The sequence below is a fragment of the Portunus trituberculatus genome, chromosome 20, assembly GCF_017591435.1.
Source record: "Portunus trituberculatus isolate SZX2019 chromosome 20, ASM1759143v1, whole genome shotgun sequence".
NCBI classification, from domain to species: Eukaryota; Metazoa; Arthropoda; class Malacostraca; order Decapoda; family Portunidae; genus Portunus; species Portunus trituberculatus.
Window position 1 is genome coordinate 12,078,852 of NC_059274.1, and position 19,789 is coordinate 12,098,640.

A 19,789-nucleotide genomic window follows, 5' to 3' on the forward strand; every position below is an offset into this window, starting at 1 on the left:
GAGCTATGCTCGTGTTGTCCCGTCTCCATATCTATTAATGTCCAGCTTTTTCTTAAAATCATGAATATTCCTTGCGTTGACCACTTCCACGTCTAAACTATTCCATGCTTCCACCCTTCTATGAGGGAAGCTATATTTTTTCACATCTCTCCTATAAGTGGCCATTTTAGTTTTTCCCATGCCCTCTCGACATTCTTTCATTCCACATACACAGATCTTCCCTATCCATTTTTTCCATGCCAATCATCACTCTGTATATTGCTATCAGGTCTCCCCTTTCTCTTCTGTTTTCCAGGGTCAGAAGTTGCATTCTTTTCAGTCTGTCTTCATAAGTCAAATCTCTTAAGTCAGGCACCATTTTCGTTGCAGCCCTCTGTACTTTCTCTAGTTTCCTTATGTGTTTCTTTAAGTTCGAGCCCACTGTATTGTTGCATATTCAAGCCTCGGTCTTATCATTGCAGTAATTATTTTCTTCATCATTTCTTCATCTAAATATACGAACGCCACTCTTATGTTCCTCAATAAGTTCAATACTTCTCCAATTATTTTGTTTATATGTCTCTGGCGATAGGTCATTGGTAATTGTCACCCCAAGGTCTTTTTCTTCATGACTGGTTTTTATGTCTTCATTTCCTATCTTGTACATACTCCTGATTCTTTTTTCACTCTTGCCAAACTCTATTTTCTTGCATTTTGTCGTGTTGAACTCCATTTGCCATGTACAGCTCCATTTCCATATTCTGTCCAAGTCTTCCTGGAGTAGTTCGCAATCTTTGTCACATCTCACTTTTCTTAACAATTTGTGTGTATTTACCTAATTGTATTTACCTAATTGTAACATACGGGAAAAGAGCTATGCTCGTGTTGTCCCGTCTCCATATCTATTAATGTCCAGCTTTTTCTTAAAATCATGAATATTCCTTGCGTTGACCACTTCCACGTCTAAACTATTCCATGCTTCCACCCTTCTATGAGGGAAGCTATATTTTTCACATCTCTCCTATAAGTGGCCATTTTAGTTTTTCCCATGCCCTCTCGACATTCTTTCATTCCACATACACAGATCTTCCCTATCCATTTTTTCCATGCCAATCATCACTCTGTATATTGCTATCAGGTCTCCCCTTTCTTCTGTTTTCCAGGGTCGGAAGTTGCATTCTTTTCAGTCTGTCTTCATAAGTCAAATCTCTTAAGTCAGTCACCATTTTCGTTGCAGCCCTCTGTACTTTCTCTAGTTTCTTTATGTGTTTCTTTAAGTTCGGAGCCCACTGTATTGTTGCATATTCAAGCCTCGGTCTTATCATTGCAGTAATTATTTTCTTCATCATTTCTTCATCTAAATATACGAACGCCACTCTTATGTTCCTCAATAAGTTCAATACTTCTCCAATTATTTTGTTTATATGTCTCTCTGGCGATAGGTCATTGGTAATTGTCACCCCAAGGTCTTTTCTTCATGACTGGTTTTATGTCTTCATTTCCTATCTTGTACATACTCCTGATTCTTCTTTCACTCTTGCCAAACTCTATTTTCTTGCATTTTGTCGTGTTGAACTCCATTTGCCATGTACAGCTCCATTTCCATATTCTGTCCAAGTCTTCCTGGAGTAGTTCGCAATCTTTGTCACATCTCACTTTTCTTAACAATTTTGCATCGTCTGCAAATAGGCTCACATAACTGGACACCCCATCCACCATGTCATTTATGTAGACCGCGAACATTACTGGTGCCAACACTGATCCCTGTGGAACTCCACTCTCCACCAATCCCCATTCTGATGGTCTGTCCTTAATTATTGTTCTCATTTCTCTTCCTACCAAAAAGTCTTCCATCCATTTTAGTAAACTGCCATGCACTCCTCCTACCATTTCAAGTTTCCAGATCAGTCTCCGGTGTGGTACCTTATCAAAGGCCTTTTTTAAATCCAGATATATTCCATCAGCCCAACCATCTCTTTCCTGTATTACATCTATCACCCTCGAATAGTAACATATCAGGTTTGTCGTGCATGAACGCCCTTTTCTAAAACCAAATTGACACTCACAAAGTATGTCATTTTTCTCCAAGAAGTCTGTCCATCTATTCTTCACCACCCTCTCACACATCTTAGCTACCACACTTGTAAGTGACACTGGTCTATAGTTCAATGGGTCTCTCTTGTTACCTGATTTATAGATTGGGACAATGTTAGCTCTTTTCCAGTCTTGGGGCACTACACCTTCCCTTAATGAGGCATCAATTACTTCACAAACTTTTTCTGCCAGTTGCTCCCTGCATTCTCTTAAAATCCATCCTGATACCCCATCAGGTCCCACAGCTTTTCTCACTTCTAAACTCCCCATCATGTTCTTGATCTCCTCCACAGTTACTTGAAACTCCTTCATAATCCCTTTCTGTTCCATTACCAGTGGTTTGTCAAAAGCAGTCTCCTTTGTGAATACCTTCCGAAAGCATCCATTCATAGCCTCTGCCATTTCCTGGGATCTTCACTGCATACTCCATTTACTTCTAAACTTTCAATACTTTCTCTATTTTTGATGTTGTTGTTCACATGTCTGTAAAAAGCCTTGGTTGGTCTTTACATTTATCAATTATATCCTTTTCTTGTTTCTTTCTTTCTTCTCTTCTAATCAACACATATTCATTTCTTGCTCTTTTGTAACTTTCCCACTGCTTAATCCGTCTTTTCCTTCTCCACCTCTTCCATGCATCCTCTTTTCTTGTTCTAGCCTTTTCACATCTATCGTTAAACCAGTCCTGCTTTCCAACTTCTCTATGTTGTCTTATTGGTACAAATTTTTCTCACCTTCTTTGTATATTTTTATAAATTCCTTCCACTTTTCATTTGCTCCTTAGCACTCTTGAATTTCATCCAATTTGTCTCTTGAAAGAATTTCTTTAGGTTTCCAAAATCTGTCTTGGCATAATTCCATCTTCCCACTTTATATTCTTCATTTCTTCTAGATTTCTCTTCGTCTATCACCTTGAACTCCAAAACTGCATGATCACTCTTTGCTAAAGGGCACTCCACCCTCATCTCCTCAATGACCATTGGCTCTGTACTAAAGACCAAGTCCAGTCTTGACGATGCTCCTCTCCTCCAAACCTAGTATCTTCTTTGACCCACTGAGTTAACACATTTTCCATTGCCAGTGTCAATAGTGTATTTCCCCATGTTGTCTCTGATCCTTCCATTGACCAGTCCTCCCAACACACCTCTTTACAATTAAAATCTCCCATCATTATAGTTCGTTCACAGCCACCCAACATTTCTTCCAGACATGTTCCTGTATCACTTATCATTTCTTCATATTCCTGTACTGACCATGCATTTGTCTTAGGTGGTACGTACACCACTATGTAGTGCCTCTTTTTCCTTCATTAGTTTCTGCTCTGATCTTTAGCACTTCTGCCTTTCCCATACCTTCTTTCACTTGATCCACCTTTATATCTTTTTAACCAGCAACATCACTCCTCCTCCCATCTTACCTACTCTATTTCTTTTCCAAACATTATATTTCCTTCTCCAACCATCATCAGGTCTTCTCCTCTCTCAGTTTTGTTTCAGTAAGACCCACAATATCTGGGTTCTTGTCCCTCAAGTAATCGTTGAGTTCTAAAATCCCCGATATCACTCCATTTATGTTGGAATACATTACATTTCGCTCATACGTAAGTTTCTTTAGTCCTTTCTTGCTGTACTTTTCTGGGTTATGAACCACTTCCTCAGTCTCATATCCAAGATTCTCCAGAAAACTCTTTCTTCTCCTCTTCTGTCCTCTCTTCATTTTTTTTTCAAAGCCTCCTTTCTCAACTCATTTAACATTTCTCTTTCCTTTTCACCGAGATCTCTTCTCAACCAAATCTTCCTTGTTGTTTCCTGCTGGGCTAGCCTCCATGACTTCTCCACCAATTCATCTACATCCTTTTGTGAGTTAAGTTTGATTCTTATTGGCCTCATACCTTCTCTTGTGAACTTTCCAATTCTATGGAAGTCCTCTATTTCTTGTACTAGGTCTTTTCCCTCCTCCTGCACCACATTAATGATATTATTTATCACCTTTTTTATGTTTTTCTCTCTCTCCATTTTACTCGGTGTCTTATCCTCCTCCACACCAAATATCACCACACATCTCTTTTTGTCTACAGTTTCCCTCACCAATGTCTCATTTGACTTAATAACCTTCACCACTTTCTCAGCAATCTTCTCTTCTATGATCTGTTGATCTATAATTTCAGCAAGGCCCAAAGTTTTCTCCCCAGACTCTTTGATTTCCTTTTCCAGACTTGCAACTTTGTAATTTACCTCCTTTCTTTCCACTTCCTGACTTTTTTTCCATTCAGCCTGCTTCTCCATCACTTTTCCTAGAGAAGTGTGTGTGTGTGTGTGTGTGTGTGTGTGTGTGTGTGTGTGTGTGTTTATTTATCTAGTTGTATTTACCTAGTTGTAGTTTTACAGTACCTGGGCTTTATGCTGGTGTGGCCCCGTTTTCATATATATATTATATATATGAGGAAAAGTATTGGTGCCAGTACTGACCCCTGTGGCACTCCGCCGTCTACTGCTCTCCACTCGGACTTCATATCTTTGACTACCGTCTTTATTTCTCTCCCCCTCAAGTAATTTTCCATCCATTTCAATGTGCTTCCTTTTAAGCCACCCTTCCCCTCTAACTTCCACAGTAACCTTGCATGTGGCACTTTATCAAATGCCTTTTTTAAATCCAAATAAATACAATCAACCCATCCCTCTCTTTCTTGTACTCTGTCAACTGTTCTAGAGTAGAAACTCAGTTAATTTGTTACACACGACTGCCCTTTTCTAAAACCAAATTGGCTATTTGATAATAATTTGTTGTCTTCAAGGAACTCGATCCATTGTTTCTTTATTACTCTTTCACACATATTACATATTACACTAGTTAGTGATACCGGTCTGTAATTTAAAGGTTCTTCCTTCCTTTCACTCTTATATATGGGAACCACCTCAGCTCTTTTCCATTCCCCTGGTACTGTTCCATTTTCTATTGAGCATTTTATGGTGTATATAGGACTTGCTAGTTCTTCCCTACATTCTTTCAGTATTCTGCCTGAGACTTCATCCGGTCCCATTGCCTTTTCTTCATCCAGTTCCTTCATTAACTCTTTTATTTCAAGCTTGGTTACTTTAATCTCTTTCATATAGACGGTCTCTCTATTAAACTGTGGCCTTCCAAATTTGGACTCCTTAGTAAAGACCTCTTGAAATTTACAACTTAACATTTCTGCCATACTTTTTGGGTCTTCCACCATCCCATTCTCTCCTTTTAACCTTTCTATTGTTTCTTTATGTCTTATTTTTCCATTGATGAATCTGTAGAACAATTTCGGTTGCTCCTTGCATTTTTCGACAATGTCCCTTTCATAGTTCCCCTCCTCTTCCTTCCTCACTTTAAAATAGTATTCATTTCTCGCTGTTTTGAAGTTTTCCTTATTTACTGCACTTCTATTTCTCCTCCACCTTTTTCATGCTCCATCTCTTTTCTCCTTTGCCCTGGCACATCTTGCGTTAAACCAATCTTTTTTCCTTCTTCTTTACGTCTATATTTCGGGACATATTCCCTGACTCCTGTTCTGTATATTTCCAAAAATAAGTTATATTTCTTTTGCACCCTCTCAGTGTTTTCCATCTCCTCCCAGTTAATGTATATGAAATAGTTCTTGAGATTCTCAGTATCAGCCTTTCTGTAATTTAGTCGGTCTTCTTTGTATGATTCATCTCTATCTTCTTTTCCCTCTTCTATATCCATTTCTAAAATTACATGGTCACTCTTTCCCAATGGGCGCTTATATCTTATATCGTCGTTCATTTGTATACCCCTTGTAAAAACCAGGTCCAACCTCGCCGGCTCGTCGTTTTCTCTGAATTTTGTGCTTTCCTTTACTCTCTGGTCCATCATATTGTCTATCATTACGTTCAGGAATCTTTCTCCCCAGGCTTCTTCCCCCATACCACTTTCATAATTTTCCCAGTCCACTTCTTTACAGTTGAAGTCTCCTACTAAAAACACTTTTCTCCTTTCTTTAATGACTCTCGTTAGACTCCTTATTGTGTCCTCTATCATGTCTTTATATTCTTTGTTGGTCCATGAATTTGTTTTTGGTGGCACATATGTTCCAATGATTGTTATCTCTTTTTTATTAATATGCATCTTAATATACAGTACTTCTGCTTTTCCTTCACCATATTCCACTTGGTTTACCTCCAACTCTTTCCTTAACATTATCATAACTCCTCCTCCTCCTTTCCTCCATACGTTATATCTATTATTTATGTCTATTTTGATTGCCTCATTCAATTTTGTTTCAGCCAGGCATACAATATCCGGTTCTTCTTTCTTTATGTAATCTTTTAGTTCTAATTTACTTGATAGAACTCCGTCAATGTTCGTGTTCATCATTTTTAGTTTCTTGCCCTTATCACTTTTAGTTAAACTTGCTCCACTGTTTCCTCTACCTTCTCTCTCATATACCATTTCCTTATCCTGTCTCCTAGAATTCTCCAAAAAAATGACCATTCATTATTTTTATCCCTTACTGCTGCCGCCAGTTCATTGTATCTCTTCCTTTCTTCCTCATTTCTATTTTTCCTTTTATATATATATATATATATATATATATATATATATATATATATATATATATATATATATATATATATATATATATATATATATATATATATATATATATATATATATATATATATATATATATATATCCATGCAGCCTTCCGTTTCCCGGAGTTTTGTAGTTCTATCTCTTCTGTTGCTGCTTGTGATTTTAGTAGTATCTTTATTGGCCTTGTTGTTCCATCTTGGTAAGGTCCCATTCTATGTATTTCCTCTACTTCCTCCTCTAGGTTCTGCCTATCTTTGTCATTTAGATTTTTTAGTAGGTCCTTGACTGATTTCAATTCTTCTTTTTCCTGTCTTGGCCTATATTTTACATTTTTTTTCTTTCATTCCATTTTTCTGCAATTTCCCTTACTATGTTTTCTTTTTCCTTAAGGACTCGTATCATTTTGTTTGCCATGTTCTCGTCTCTTACTTTTAGTTGTTCCTGGATCACTTCCTGAAAATGATCTTTGTCTTTCTTCTCCTGGACTCCCCATGCCTGTACTTCTTTCTGAATCACATCCTGTACTCTTTCCTCTTCTTTGTTAACTAGATCTCTCAGGTCCTCTTTTTCTTTCTCTACTCCAGGGGTCGGCAACCTTTTGAACATAGTGTGCCAGTTTATAATTCATGCCACTTTTTTACTCCCTTGCGTGCCAAATGTTATTTTTTCAGCCCTATATGTAGCCTACGAAAATGAAAATTATAATTATACACTATGACTGAGTATGTAGTGACCATTGTAATTAAAGTAGGATGTATTTTTCTCCACATGCATAACATAAATGTAACACTTTTTGTAGCATTTAGTATTCTTAGAAACTAAAATATACTTCTTTATTGTAAATTATACTCACAATATTAATGCGATCCTTGCCCTTGCTTCCCTTTGGCCAAAGTTGAAATTTCAGGTGAATATCTGGACACCTTGAGCTTTACACAACCCTCAGAATGATCCGTTGTAAGGTTGCTGCGATGGGGATTGAGGATGTGCTTCATGTGTGAAAACATCTGCTCGCACTGATATGTAGATCCAAATGCTGATAGCAATGCAAAAGCTACTTTCTTCATGCAATTGAATTTATCAGGCAGTGATGTCCAGGAACTTAATATGGAGCTGCATGATCATTCGTACTAGTTTCCAATATTTCTCGAAGATCCTTAAATTTAGCTGACCACAATGATGAGGCCTGAAAGTCAATTAACTGCATTTCCAACTCTTCAGTTTCCATCCACTCAAAAAGAGATGCGTCCAACTCACTGTATCTAAACGTGTCTGGTCTGATTAAAAGGAAAACACTGGGCCGATGTTTTGGAAATCTTGAAATCTGATTGAGAACTCAGATTTCAATTCTTGCATGTACACCTGAAGATCAGTAGTGTTGACAGGATGAGTTGCAGATAAGTTTTCAAGTTTTTGAAGTAACGGAAAGAACCATTTTTAATATCTGATGAGTAAACTGCAAGCTTTGCAACAAATGCCTTCCAAGTATCATACAAGTCCATCACTGTTTTCCTGCACCTTGCAAGAGAAGACTGAGGTCATTTAGATGTTTGGTGATGTCTGAGAGAAACATAAGTTTCACAATCCAATCTCTGTCCTCCAGCTCAGGGTAGCCTTGGCCTTTTTCTGTTAAGAAAAGCTTGATTTCATCAAAGCATTCCACAAATCTCTCCAATACCTTCCCACAGCTTAGCCACCTAACACTGCTGTGCAGGGTATATCTTTGTAAGCACTGTCCACCTCTTCAAGGAAAGCTTGAAACTGCCTGTGCGTAAGAGAAGAGTGTGCAACAACAAAATTCACTACTTTTGTTACAGTAGCCATCACCTTGTTGAGATCAGAGCTCGAGATTTTGGCACATGAATTTTCTTGATGAATTATGCAGTGCAATTTCAAAATGGGGTGTCCAATTTTATCCTCAACAAGCTTGGTAAAACCCTTGTTTTTCCTACCATAGCAGGGCACCATCTGTTGTTACTGCAAAAATCTTTCTTATGTCAACCCCTCTGTCCTCAAAATGGTCAGTGAATGTCTTCAGTATGTCCTCCCCCTTGGTAGTGCCATACATAGGTTGAAGACAGCACTCTCTACTTTAACGAGTCCTTCCTCCATCTGTTGCTTGTACTTGGTTAGTTCATTTCTTAGTTCCGCGTTCTCACCCCTCATCCTAGCCTCGTTTTCTTCCACTTTTTTTATCTTTTCTTTCAAGTTCAGAAACTCTTTCTCCTGTTCATCATTCTCTTTACTTCTCATGCTCTCCCTTATCCAGTTGTCTAATTTTTTCTCCAAAGTTAAAACTCGCCTATGGAGGGTAGGGGTTTTCTCATCGAATCCTTCAAATCTACTCTCTCCCTCATCAACATAATCATCCTCTCCTTGTACTCTTTCCCTATTTCCATACTTGCATATGGGTGTAAGTTCTTTCTGACTCATGATGCCTTTCAGTGTAAATTCTGGAGACTATTGCCACACAAGACACACAATTGCCCAGGCCTCTGTAAACTCACAACCTTTGGAGATCAGCTGATTGCGGGAAGCGTTGTTCTGTGCATCTGTTCTTGACCATTGCGCTCGTGTGTGTGTGTGTGTGTGTGTGTGTGTGTGTGTGTGTGTGTGTGTGTGTGTGTGTGTGTGTGTGTGTGTGTGTGTGTATGTATTTACCTAGTTGTATTGTACAGTGTTCGAGCGAGGCTCATAGTGTCCTGTCTCCATATCTCCATTTATCTAGTTTTCTTTTGAGTTATGCACACTTGTCCAAGTACCCACACGATTTCTCCCTGCACACGTGTTCCACTAGAGCAGAACTGTATGCTGTACTGGAGGCACTCCATATTGTGGCACTTCTCCATAAGAATGTATATGTCTTTATTGACAGTCAGGCTGCATTGTATGCCCTTCAATCCACCTCCCTCGTTGACTGTGATCTAGTTAATAAGTGTTTTGATCTCATCCACGCCCTAGAAGGTGCTGGTGCCACGGTCCATTTCATCTGGATTGCCTCTCATGTGGGTATCCCACTAAATGAAAAAGCAGACCACCTTGCTCAGTGTGCCTTACAAGATGACACAGTGGACCCTGGCACTGAGCACACTCTGGGTTATGTTAAAAGTAGCATTAAGGACTTTGTACATAGTAGCATTAGTGATCAGTTGGAGCTTTGTTGCCATAGGGGCAGTAGCACTAGTCTTCACTATGCATGTGTCTCCCAGAGCTATGCTTACACCTACGGGAGACACACTGCATCACATTGCTTCTGCTATCCCAGCGACCCTGGCATCGGAACTCTTAGCGAGCCGCTCCAAGATTCCCCTCTTCATGGCAGGCACCTTTGTTCTTAGTTGCGGCACCCCTAACCCCCCATGGCCCACTTTTGCATAGAGGGCAGCGTTAGGGGTGTCCATTGGCAGATGTAATGCCTTTTTAACGAACTTCCTGATCTCTTGGTCATACGCGTTCAGGGTTCCTTTATTCGTCTTGCCATGAATGCGTGGATACTGATGTTTGGGCACAATTACGCATTTCAAAGCCCACAGCTTCTGCTGCGGCTTGAGGGGAGATCTCTGGAGCGTACTCAAGTCCCGTACCAGGGCCGCTAGGGCCCGCCTTGGCTCAGCGTGACACTTAGTCGGACCCACCTCCAGGCCGAGGTATTTATAACTCTCGCCGGGCATCACCGCTCTCAACCTCCTGTCACCGGCATAGAAGATGGAGGGGTCAACCAGCCACCTCTTCCTCTTTCCGTCACCAATGATGTTCATAGTGGCACATTTCTCGTGGCCCAGTTCCAGCCCCACCCTCCCTGCCTCGATGACCAGCGCATCAATCGAAGCCTGAAGGCCCCGAGGGGTGGATGCTGTGAGTACCACATCGTCGGCGTAGGCGATGTAACTCAGGGGTATGCCGGCTAGACGCGCCCCTACGTCTGCTGGCAAAGAGGAGAGTGCCCAGTCCAAGGTGATATTGAACAAGTAGGGAGACAAAGGGTCTCCCTGGAGCACTCCCCTTGTGATATTGATGTTATCCCCGAGAATATTAGTGCTAGCCTTTTCATATAGGCTTGTTACTAACTCAGTGAGTACAGGTGGAAATCCCCATCTCCTGGTTGCGGCTACCAGGGATGGGTGACTCACCGAGTCAAAGGCTTTTTTGAAGTCAATGAAGGCGACTGACAAGTTCTTAAATTGGGCCTTGGCGTCACTGATCAGTCTTTGGACAAGGAGGATGTTGGCCGCTACACCCTCCTCGGGCGCGAAGCCTTTCTGCTGTGCAGGCATGGGCGACGCAGCCATGAGCCATGCTGCAATGATCTTATTAAAGAGCCTAAGAAGGATTGATGTTATCGTGAGAGGGCGAAACTCACTTGGCTCCTTGGCCTCAGGCTTCTTCGGGATTAAGGTTGTTCGTCCATTGGCCCAACTCCAGGGGACATCTTTTAGGAGCAGGAGGGCATTAAAATCCCATCCCAGCTTCCTTAACTCGAATGCACATATGCACTCAAGTCCTCTGCCATCCGGCCCGGGGCTGTAGCGGCTTTGGTGGATCTTATATCCAGTTTAATCTCATCTTCAGTTATCGGGCCGGCGACATTGAGAGTGGTCCTTATAGCAGCAGGTGTTCTGGTCTCATTCCCAGACTGTCTTTGAAAGAGGCCTGCCCAAAAGCCTTCATATTGGGCGGAGTGGTAGGTGGACCGTCAGGGATACCTTCAAGTATCTCCTTGACGGTCCGGCCTCTCTCTTTGCGCCACATTGTCTGTACTCTTCTGTACTGCCTTCTTCGAATAGCCTTCTTTTTGACTCACCGGCCCGCCCCTTCCCGGAGGTCTGTATCTATAAGCACTCGGTGGGCACCACAGATCTACTTGGTGCTCCACCTCGCCAATGCCGGTGGGAACGGAAAGTCCGAGGGCATTAGGTAATTGCTGCATGCTAGCATGGATCTCTTCCTCAGACATTATGTGAGGAGGAGGTGGCTGGGGACTGCCAGAAACAGGTCCCAAAAAAGATGGCATATCCTGGTGGTTGATAGAGCGTCCAGGTGTTAATGGAGGTGAGATTGCAGGACCCTGAGGGTCCAGCAGCCGATCGGACCCGGGCCTTGTAGGATTCCGACCGGCGCGCCCCCTTGATCCCCTCGATGGTCCGATGGGGGAGGACGTTCTGTTGGATCTTCTGGTTGATGTTAGAGGCCCCAAGATTCGCTGCCTCGTAGTCCACCATCATGGCTATTTCCTCAGGGTCCCATCTCACCCTCCGGCGCTCGGCCTTTAGAGCTACCGCCTCCGCAGCATGGAACTGGGAGGGGTGCCGAGCGCGCTCGTGGACCCGTCTTCCTTGGAAGTTCCGGAAGACCTGGGAACACGTGGGGCAGGTAGGACTCTTATCCCCATTGGCCTCTGCCATTGCGACACAGTGCTTCCAAAACTTGTGTGCCGCAGAATCGCCTTATAGGAATATAGTGAGCAGAGTTTCAGAAGCAGCCAAATCCTGCAGAAAAAGCTGCTTCAGGAGGGAAAGTATTTGCCGTGGTTTAATTTTGGGAGCTTTCCCGAAGTTAAGCCACATTGCCCAGCAGGAGGCCACGAGGAGGCTCTTTCCCTTTAACTAGATCAGTGAGTGCTTCTCCTGGTGTGTGCTGTGTGCTGTGTGCTGCACTAAGGGGACACACTCTGCCTCACTATATCATGGAATGTCCTCTCATTGCTGAATTTAGGCCACAAGGTCAACATGACTTGTATAGTTTCATTGACCATCTCCTAGACTCTGCCACTCTCTGGGATATACTCAGGGAATATCCTCATTTTGCTCCAACACTGTAGGATGTTCATGCAATAAGGTGTGCAATATGTATATTTATTGATTGAAATACTTGTATTCTTGTTATGTATACTGTCTAGTGTTAGATTTTTGATAGTTTAACCTTAAGTCTTTGCCCAGGGAGTGGGTGGGGGTGGCCAGTCCCATCCTCCTCCTTTGTTGTATTTATTTATTAATTCAACAATAAATGCATCAATCAATCAATCGAGCGGGGCTCATAGTGTCATGTCTCCATATCTCCATTTATTTAGTTTTCTTTAAAGTTATGCACACTGTGTGCTGTAACAATTCCATTATTCAATGCATTCCATTTTTCCAGTGTTCTGTGTGGAAAACTGTATTTTCCAATATCCTTCACACACTGCCTTATCCTGATCTTTTCATGTCCTCTTGTCCTTCCATCTTCTTCTGTCAACAGCATCATGTCTTCTTTGTCTATCTTTTCAATATCATTTACTATCATCTCCTCTCTCCTTACTCTAATATATTCATTTGTAGTATCCTTGTACTGGCAATTATTGTAGTCATTTCCCTGCTTTAAGAGTTTCTTCAATGCTTTATCCTTTGCCTTTTTTGCTTGTATGTGTTACTGTACGTAAGAGTTTACATTTGGTCTAGTATAGCTTGTCCTCTGTCATGATAAGAAGTGTTTAATATTTTCCTATGTGCATGAAAACACATGTAGTGTCTTTAAGTATCAGTATTTAATGCCACATAAAGGTTCGCCTGGATGCTATTTAATTTTGGTGTTTGCCTAGCCTATAGCCTCAGGGCATAACGAGTCTTCACTCACGAGAGAGAGAGGGCGCGAGATTCAGACGTGCGCAGGGAGACGATAAGGTAAACATTCTATTCTTTGTAACGTCATAGTGCCAAATTGGTTGTATGTGTAGTTTATAACTAGTATAATGTACTGAAAGTGTTTGTACAAGTGAATAATGTTACTTATAAGAACTAACATGGAGGTCAATCTAACCATTTATATTGTTCTCTTGCAGGTCAAACTTTTTTTTTTTTTTTTTTTTTTTTTTTTTTTTTTTTTTTATGCAGGACAAACTGTAATCTCTTTTTCTGCTTCAGGTCAAACTAATTTTTTTTCTCTCTTGCAGCTCAAGTTAATCTCTCTCTCTCTCTCTCTCTCTCTCTCTCTCTCTCTCTCTCTCTCTCTCTCTCTCTCTCTCTCTCTCTCTCTCTCTCTCTCTCTCTCTCTCTCTCTCTCTCTCTCTCTCTCTCTCTCTCTCTCTCTCTCATGCAGTTAGGTCAAACAAATGGTATTTTTACCAGTGCTCTTATTCCATTATCATCCCTCGCCTCTGATCCTATTTATTACTTACGGCGTTACCAGGAAACGATGAGCAGCTCGCCACTGTCACACCCCCACCCTACCGTCGAGAAGATAATACCTGGACACACACACACACACACACAATCTTTCTTCTCTTTCGTCTGTATTTTTCCTATTTTTTTCTTTACCATCTTTGCGACGAGTAGTTTAAGAGTTTTAGAAAATATTGATATAAAACCAGGAATTATTAGGAAATTTATTCTTGAACTAGACGATAGGAAAGCTAGTGGTCCTGATGAGCTACGTGCCAGAGTACTTAGGGAGGTTGTAGACAGTATTTCTGAAGCACTTAAGTTAATTTTTGAAAGATCACTTAGGTTTGCTGAGATACTTCAGGACTGGAAGTTAGCTAATGTTACACCAATATTTAAAAAAGGTAGGAAGGATGATGCGAATAATTATAGACCGATCAGTTTAACTAGTATAGTATGTAAGATACTAGAGAAAATCATTAAGGGTAGTATTTGGGAGCATTTAAATGAGAATAGATTAATTAGAGATACCCAACATGGCTTTAGATCAGGGAGGTCCTGTCTTACAAATTTGCTCGATATCTTAGAATATATTACCAAGGAATTAGATGATGGAAATAGCATAGATGTTATATATCTAGATTTTAGCAAGGCGTTTGATAAGGTACCGCATAGGAGGCTAGTGTACAAATTGAGACTACATGGGATAGGGGGTAGGTTAGTTGATTGGATTAGTGAATGGCTTTCTGATAGGAAACAAAGAGTAGTATTAAATGGGGCAATGTCTGAGTGGAAGGAAGTGGTTAGTGGGGTACCCCAAGGATCAGTGCTAGGACCTCTTCTTTTCTTGGTGTACATTAACGATTTAGATATAGGAATTAGTAGCAAAGTATCAAAGTTTGCAGATGATACTAAGATAGCATGTGCAGTACAGGGTGAAAAGGACAATTACAGAATACAACGAGACCTGGACAGGCTGATAGCATGGGCAGACAGGTAGCAGATGGAGTTTAATTCTGAAAAGTGTCAGGTTATGCATTTAGGTAAAGACAACACAAACTTTAGCTATGAGATGGAGGGATGTTGGCTAGAGGCAGTAGAGGAAGGAAAGGATTTAGGAGTAGTGATAGACAGGACTATGAAATTTTCAAAGCAATGTTTAGAAGCAAGAAATAGGGCAAATAGGATCCTGGGTTTTATAAATAGAAATGTTAGTTATAAAAGTAAGGAAGTGGTTCGTAGCTTATATAATTCCTATGTTAGGCCCCATTTAGAGTATTGCATACAGGCCTGGTCACCCCATTATAGGCAGGATATCAACATGTTAGAAGCAGTTCAGAGAAGAGCAACTAGGATGATACCAGCATTAAAGCACCTGGAGTATAGAGATAGATTAAAGGAATTAAACATGTTTTCATTTGAGAGGAGATGTATAAGAGGGGATATGATAGAGTTATTTAAAATGTTCTCAGATACAAACTACATAGATGTGAGATCTTTCTTTGCCTTAGAGGAGGGAAGTAGGACTAGAAATCATGGCAGGAAGATTAGAAAGCAAGGCTGCAGGTTAGATATAAGAAAATATTTCTTTAGTCATAGGAGTAGTGATAGACAGGACTATGAATTTTTCAAAGCAATGTTTAGAAGCAAGAAATAGGGCAAATAGGATCCTGGGTTTTATAAATAGAAATGTTAGTTATAAAAGTAAGGAAGTGGTTCGTAGCTTATATAATTCCTATGTTAGGCCCCATTTAGAGTATTGCATACAGGCCTGGTCACCCCATTATAGGCAGGATATCAACATGTTAGAAGCAGTTCAGAGAAGAGCAACTAGGATGATACCAGCATTAAAGCACCTGGAGTATAGAGATAGATTAAAGGAATTAAACATGTTTTCATTTGAGAGGAGATGTATAAGAGGGGATATGATAGAGTTATTTAAAATGTTCTCAGATACAAACTACATAGATGTGAGATCTTTCTTTGCCTTAGAGGAGGGAAGTAGGACTAGAAATCATGGCAGGAAGATTAGAAAGCAAGGCTGCAGGTTAGATATAAGAAAATATTTCTTTAGTCATAGGGTGGTAGACTTCTGGAATGCATTGCCAGAGAGGGTTGTAAATAGCACTAGATTGAGAATGTTTAAAAACAGATTAGATAAACACTTAAATTTATTAGATTTATAATTATGTATAGCGCTGCATGATAGTTTTTATAAGAAATTTACTATAGTTAAACAAGACATGATCCCCATGTATGGGGATCACAGATTGTAGAGGAGTTTGCTGCAGGACTTAGCCCTGTTAATGGGCCAAATATTTAGAATTAGTATGTAATGTATTGTGTACTTGTAAATGTATCTTTAAGTACTGATGACGAGGTCGCTGTGCGACTGATACAGGATAACCTAGATGGGCCCTGGTGGCCCTTTGTTATCAATTATTTGTTATGTTATGTTATGTTATATTTCTATCATCTCGATTCTTATTTAGTGTATGATATATTTTCTATCTTTCTATACCTTCTATATTCTCTTTACTCGCATCTATCGTGTTTCTATTCACATTTCTCACTAGTTTTCTGAATCTCATATTCCTTTGTTTTAATACAGTAATATGAACAAGGTTGTGTTTCTTAGGGTGTGGTGTGAATGAGCAAGTGAGAGAGCTGGCATTGGGAGCCGAGCGGGAAAGGCAGCGCGGCATGTGTAGGCTACGGGAGGCTAGCCAAGATGTATGAAGATTGTACTGTACTTATGCTATGGAATGGTTTTGTTACTGTAAAGCATACTTAAGAAATATAAAAATATGGCTGATTTCCTTGTGTATAAGTTTCCGGTGTATGTGAGTGTGTGTAACTGTGTGTGGTGGGTGGATGGTTGAGCGAGGGTGTGGGTGCAGGCTGCAGACTGGGGCACATGACGTGAAGCCTGTGGTGACCGGTGACTGGTGAGGCGGTGACTGGTTCACTCTGGTATTTACACGACTGCCAACGGAATAATACATAAGGTTCAGTCTTAGGCGCTCACGAGGGAATATACTTTGATTTGATAAGTTTATTGTTGAAAAAAAAGTACAAGAAAGGAGATGGGAGGAGCCTGCCACCCATTCCCCAAACAAATGTTCATAGAAAACTAATGTATTGCAGTACAAAAATAAATAAACTTAAGTATATTTACATTATTTACAAAGGTGGAGCAAAAAGTGGGAAATCCTTGAGGATGGCAGGGATGATGTCATTGTTGAAGAACCAGCTTATCATTGGTGGCAGGTCCCAGTTCCCCTGTGGGCGGAAATGCACCAGCAAGGGACACTCCATGACATAGTGGGCAAGTGTGTGCCCTGCAGGACTGTGACACAGCTTACAGGGCACAGCAGCAGCCCCACTGACCTCCCAATAGTACCTGTAACCCAGCCTGAGACGCATAGCAACAAGGTCATGGGCGGCACTCTTCCTGCCATAGGTGACACTGCTGGTGTGGGAGACATGTACATAATGGACTGAACTGGGACTGCCTTTCCCATAACAAGTGTCAAGGTTATGAGCAATGGTGCTGCAAATATGACGTTTAAGCTGACCCTTGATGTTATTATAAGTGTGTTCAACAGGACAGTCAGCAATGCCAACATGAGAAGGCACCCAGGTGAAACATACTCTGACATTATCTCTCTCCAAGAGATCAGTAACACCAAGACACTTGTTGATGAGATCACAATCAGCAGGGGAAGGAGACAACAATGAATATAAGGCACCCTGACTATCAACAAAAAAGTAAACATCTTTCCCCAAAGGAAGGACAATTTGTAAACCTCCTAGCATGGCATATAGTTCTGCAGACTTATGAATAAGTGTAATTTTAGCAGTCTTCAACAGCGATGGAAAAGTTCCAGTCGCCACAGATTGATTGAAAAGTATAGTCAAAGGGATTGCAAACAGATGAGAATTTCTTTTAATAACGGTGGATGATATATCATTAATGCCTAAATTCTTTATTATTTAATTATTTGATTACGGTATTGAGATCAAAGGTAGTAACAATAGGGCACATCGTAGAATTTGAAAATTACCTTTAAGATAGTTGTTTGGGTCTATATTTACATTTGAGAGATTTCTATCGAGTTCAGATGCAAGAGTGGAAAAGTAGTTGCTGAATCAATCAATCAATCATGGTGGGTATAGGCCGTGAGGCGCGTCGCCTCGCCTACCCTATGGCGCCACTCCAGGCGGTCACGCCTCGCAAGTCTCCATGCAGGTTCCCTTCCCATACCAAGTAACTCCCAGCAAGAAGCAGCCATGAGTTCTGTGGACGTCCCCTTGGCCTCCTCCATGCTGGGTTATCCCTTTCGGAGACAACCCGATATGCAAGATCGGCTGAAGGCTTTTGATGTATCTGATGGGTCACTTAATATTGAATTGTTATACTGCGGGGATTTAATATTGCTTTTTTTTTAATGTATTTCCTTTCAGTTCATTAATTGCTTGCAAAATCTTTTTTGTATTATTATGAAAGTTTGTAATTACCCTAAAGTAACAGTTAATTTTGACAGCCCAAATAATTTGAGTAAGACTATTTCTATATTGTTTACAAGTCTCATGAGAGACTGTTCCAAGTTTACATATTTTAAACAAGTTACATTTATGTTTAATAGATTTAAGTATTCCACTTGTAAGTCATGCATTACGAAGTCGTTTATCAGTAACAAGTTTTGTTTTTATTGGAAAATTTGTATTCTAACTTTCATAAACTACTTTATAGATGAGACTGAAATTATCATTAATATTTTCAAAATTTAGTATTTCTTCCCAGTTTATCATGTGTAGCTCATTGGTCAATAGATCGTGATTATTGGTATTGAAATCTGTATAATTAATCTTATGTTTAGATTTATGTCTAGATTGCTGTTTGATATTAATGAATATAGGGAGAGGGTCCGATATACGGCAATGAAAGATACCTGATAAAGAGGCAGGTGTAAAATTAGTCCAGATTTGATCGAGTAGAGAGGATTGCTCAAGCTCAGGAACATCAGGAAAACGTGTAGGTCAGGAAAATGATTGAATGTCTGCATAGCATTAGGCAAAAAATTAGTAGGAACATGAGTAGAGTGTTCCAACAAATCAATATTGAAGTCTCCTGTAAGTAAAGATTTATTGAGTCTAAAGTTGTCGTTATTCAACAGATCATTTATGATAGACGTAAATTCATTGACACCTATATGTTTTCTGTTAGGCCTATCAATAACAGAAATTATAAGATTTGAATTACCTAATGTTAACTTAGAAATGCAAAGTTCAACATTTTCATTAATGTAACAAAACTAGTTCAATACTTGTGTCTTTAGCATATTGTTAGTAAAGATAGAGACCCCTCCGTTTTCTCTCTCAGTTCTTACTAAGTAATATGAATTGCAACCTTCCAATGAGTAAAGGTATTTGTTTTGTTCATGAAGCCAAGTCTCAGTAACAGCAATCAAATCTGGTAATTTTAGTAAACAATTAAGGAAAGATTTCAACATATCAAAGTTTTTGTGTAGTGATCTAATATTAAGATGTAAAATGCTAAGGTAGTTGTTACATATTGTCTCTGTAACTGATATATTGTAATCAAAATTAAAATATCTAGATAAAGAGTTAAGATCTTGCTGACCTGAGATTTTTTCTATAACACTCAATTCTCAGCTTCATGAGAGCAATTCATTATCATCATATAAAGAATTATATAAATTTCCCATATCCTGTACAAAGGCAAATACGACTTAGTAAATACAGTAATTAAAAAATAGAAAAATAAATAAGTATACCTATGGATCTCCAGGTATGCAAAGAAAAAAAGGAGCTTAGTAGTAGTAGTGGTAGTAGTAGGTGCAGTAGTAGTAGTAGTAGTAGTAGTAGTAATAATAGTAGTAGTAGTAGTAGTAGTAGTAGTAGTAGTAGTAGTAGTAGTAGTAGTAGTAGTAGTAGTAGTAGTAGTAGTAGTAGTAGTAGTAGTAGTAGT

General features: G+C 40.0%; 1 protein-coding gene across 5 annotated transcripts in view; it reads left to right on the forward strand.

Annotated features, from left to right (window-relative positions):
• LOC123506776 overlaps positions 1-16,611 on the forward strand; it is a 32,385-nt gene extending 15,774 nt beyond the window's left edge. For 4 of the 5 annotated variants that reach the window (XR_006675516.1, XR_006675517.1, XR_006675515.1 and 1 more), the window contains 2 exons: positions 13,236-13,317; positions 16,433-16,611. The gene's annotated coding sequence lies outside the window, so the exon portion shown is untranslated. The remainder of the gene's footprint in view (positions 1-13,235; positions 13,318-16,432) is intronic. The other variant, XR_006675518.1, reaches the window with a different exon arrangement.
• The last annotated feature ends 3,178 nt before the right edge of the window (positions 16,612-19,789 follow it).